This window comes from Eumetopias jubatus, unplaced genomic scaffold, assembly GCF_037043125.1.
Source record: "Eumetopias jubatus isolate StellerSeaLion01/CBP00866 unplaced genomic scaffold, mEumJub1_p1.0 scaffold_9, whole genome shotgun sequence".
Lineage (NCBI taxonomy): Eukaryota > Metazoa > Chordata > Mammalia > Carnivora > Otariidae > Eumetopias > Eumetopias jubatus.
In genome coordinates, this window is record NW_028274815.1 from 135,612,604 (window position 1) to 135,616,924 (window position 4,321).

Here is a 4,321-nt window from a genome sequence, read left to right on the forward strand (position 1 = left end):
TCAGCCATTGTGGCCCCTTTCTAGGGGAAGTCATGGGGGGCTGACCCTGTGGTCTCCAGGGTTCGTCCTGGGGGTAAGTGTTCCAGGGGTCTCACTGCTAAGTGGGACACATCCATCCGTGAAGTCTAATTTTCTCCACCTCCTCCCAAAGGGTCCTGCTTTCAAATACTAGCTCTTTAAAGTTAGAACTAGCATCAGAACTCTGGGCCGGTTTAATGACGCTCCATGGCTGGAACACAACAAAAGTGTTTATTCCTGGATTTCCTTTAAAATCAATTTTTGAACTCCTGAGGGCAGCTGTATTTAAATCCTTCTATACGAGCAGCAAACCCGGGCATGCCTCTGTAATGAAATTATTTCCTGCTCGAGACAAATTATTTAACTGACAACATGGCTGTTTTTATCGAACAGAAAAATCCTAGACTCTCTTTAAAAATTATTTTGTCAGTATTCCCATATAATTTCAATGCTGCATGCACCTTACTCTCATTTTTTTAGGGGGAAAAGAAGTTCTCAGGCTTTGAAATACTAGCTGAGCTTCTCCCCACAAACAAGTGCGTGTTTCCAGTTTCCAGGTGGCCATTAAGGAACAGGGCTGCCTTGGGAAAACCCAGCCTTTTCTACCAATATAGTGACTGATGATGATTGACTTAAAGTAATTCATTGTCTGGCATGATCTTTTCTGTTATCATTTGACCGATTCTGATAGTTCAGGCCTCGGGATGTAATTATAGTAACTATTAGGATGAGTCTTTTAATCAGCGACCTTTGGACTCATATACAAACTGTCATATTTCATTAGCAGGAAGTGACAGCAACACGCTGTTTCAGCTCCTTGCTTGCTCCTATGGGGAATATTGCACCACGAGAGCTCTTTGTAGCCTTCCTATATGGTCTCCTGTGGCTGGCTTCCAGCCACGGTGGCTCAGTTAGGAGGGTTTTTTGTTTTGTTTTGTTTTGTTTTACCGAATTTTTGGTCCCTGTGAGCACAGTTGAGTGTCCCGTGCAGGGCTCTCTCTGCAAATGCACAGAAGAATCAGCATGTGCGCCTTTGGAAATCCTAAACTGTGCCTGCTTGTAATACAAGGATTTATTGAAACAAAGCTCCTAATCATAGCCGTGCCTTGGAAATGATACAGAAGTTGCTAAAGTAGCATCATAAACTAGGCTGCCACTTAAAATCCGGGCTTTGTCTGATACACTCAATTAAAAATCAACTGCCATAAGGAGATGGGGTCATGTGGAAACGTTTAGTTGATTATTTGAGGCTTTGACTGGACGTGTTTAATAGCGCTACCCATTAACGCTGGATTGTCATAGAGACTTCGTTCACGGGGGCTGTTCAGTAAGCTTCTCAATAGTTATCAAAAGGAGTTAACATTTCTAAGGGAAACCACATCTGGGAAAGGAGAGTTTCTTGCCATTTTCAAAAGGTGGGCACTTTGTAATATGAACTGCTCCCCGCTCCCCAAGCCTTTCACTGACTGACCTCGAACAATAAATAGCATCCGTCAGGCCTTTATACAGTAACGCTGTTGTCAAACAATGTTGTAATCTAAACACCCTTCCCCCAAAACAGAGACGTTAAATTGTGCAAGAGGTGTACATTCCAGAACGGTTTCCTGCTGGATCTCAAAACCATTGTAAAGCGTTCTAAAATGCAGAGCCGAGCAAGGTGTCCTCCCGCGCGGGTTTTGCAAACACCCCTTTCTTAGCCACCTCGCGGGCAAGAAATCCTCCCGCTCCTCTTGGAGACAGACCTGCTTTTGGTTCATCTTTCTGTACCGTACAAAATCGATCCAACTAACCGCCGAGACTTTGTTATACCTCCGTGTTCTTATCAGTCTCCAATAGCCGACCTGTCCCGATGTTGGAAAAGGAAGAAATGCCTGCCCTCTTGTGGGTACGATTGTCCTTGCTCCTGTCACGGAAATCCAATGCACTCATCGTGCACTTGAGGACCAAATGAGTTTCTCCTTTTGTCCGGGTGTCGGTCTGGGGGGGGCGGTGGGGAGTCTGGGCACTTAGCTGAATCAAAGCTGAGCAGGCGCATTTAGCCCTATGTAATACCTCATCCAGGCGTGCTGGTGCAAAGCACTGCAAATGACCTACAAGATCTTGTTGAAGTGTTTGTGATGGTGTTCAGATACAAACTGGGCTTGCATTTTCGACCGTGTTTTTTTTAAGTTAAAAAAACTTAATTGTAATAACATACACAGTAAAAAATGTACTCTTTTAGCCATTTCTTTGTATGCAGTCCAGTAGTGTTGAGTTCCTAACATTGTTTTGCGAGTGGTTCCAGAGCTCTGTCTTGCAAAACCGCAGCTCTATCCCCATTAAACACTGACTCCCCATTCCCTCCCGCCAGCCCCTGGTAACCACCATGCTACTTGCTGTCGCTATGAATTGATGATTCTAACTACTACATGTAAGTGGAAACATATGGTATTTGCCCTTTGGGTCTGGCTTACCTCGCTGAGCATCATGTCTTTAAGGTTCATCCCTGTTGTAGCCTGGGCCAGAGTTTCCTTCAAGGCTGAATTATGTTCTACCATATGGATAGTGCACGTTTTGTTTATCTACTCACCCACTGATGGACATTTGGGTTGCTTCCACCTTTTGGCTACTGTGAATAATGCTGCCGCACCCCTGGGTGTACAAGTCTCTCTCTGAGAACCTGCTTTCAGTTCTTATGGGTATATAACCAGATTGCTGGATCATACGGTAATTCGATTCTTAATTTTTTGATGGACCCCGCTGTTCTTCACAGTGGTCGCACCATTTTCCAGTCCTACCCACAGTGCACAAGGCTCCAATTTCTCCACATCCTTACCAGGCAAAGGGGACATTTTTTAGAACCATCATTCACAGAAAACAAAGATAGCAATTTAAGTCGTTTCATTTTATTGAGTTATGCAAAACAGCTTTAAACAACAAATAAGGTGTTACAAAAAGTCAAAGTGTCACAATAGCACACAACGGAGAATTTAAGCCTCATCATGTGAACTCAATTAATTTGCTCTGATGAAAAGAATAAATGCCCTTCCAGCTGGACAGTGCCTCTACGTGTTCACTTTATACAGGGCTTTTGGACTTTGAAGATCAGCAGATCAGCATTTTAAGAATTTGAGTTTAGTTAACCGGTTGGTGGGGTGGGGGGAGTCCTTACACAATGCACCTGTGTAACAAATCATCGTGATGCACGCTTTTAATATCTCACAACTTTATTTGCTAATTATATCTCAATAAAGGCGAAAAAACGGAATTTGGGACCTATGGATGATTTTAAACTAGGGGGAGAAAAGTTCAGAGCAAACACAGCTGCTGACTAAGAAGGAAAGTATGAAAAATATATCATTATAAAGATGGGTACTAGTGAATTTTAAGTACCAAAGAGGCATTTCGCATGTTGCTCGAAGCTGAGAAAAGTCTCTTCAACTGGCAAAGGAGAAATACTCACCAATTACAGGGCATGACATGCGAAGTACAATTTCTTCACAAATACACATTTCATTATCAGTACACATTTCATTATGTTTCTCCTCACTCTGCCACTTATTTAAAAAAGTATCAACAAAGTTTTCGCAAAACAAAAGGGTGATGAACTGTATCCTAGTAGGTGACAATGGACTGTCACCAGGGAAATTTCATACCTGCCAGAAAACATAATTTAGGAAGAATACAAACTCTAAAAGTGAACCTTGCTCGTAGACCAAAGTAAAATAATTACGCATGACCATCTAGTCTAATCTAGAGGTTTCCATCTTCTACTCAGCTTTTTTCCCCCCACAATATTAAGATCTTTCTTGTTGAATTTAGAACTAATGAAGAGTATTAGGGTAGCTTTAAATTTTATGGAAAATTCATCTGTATTAAAAAAGGATATAAAATTAGGTTTTCAGGTTTAAAAAATCATATTAGAAATATAAAGGGTGTGTACAATTTAACATAAAGTATCCCAGCTTTGGCTGTTGGCTGAAGCACTAAATAGTCTGTACTTAGAGCTGAGATAACTAGTGTCCCCTCCCAAATCACTGCCCATTCATTGCAGGCCACCCTACCGGTATCAGGTGAATGAATTCATAGGTTAGAGGTTTTATCCTCCCAATTCAAGATCCGGGCCTTTTATAAAATAGTTGTCATGCTTTTTGAACCATCCAGTAGAAAAAAAAAATAGGCAAACAATTCCTAGTACTAACCCCAAACTTTGGAAAAATCGAGACCTTCCACTGTCATGAACTTAGTTGTTTCAAAGAAGACGCTACAAACTTCTAACTTGAAGAGTTAACCGCTGCAAACAGGAACTCTGAATCTCTGTCGC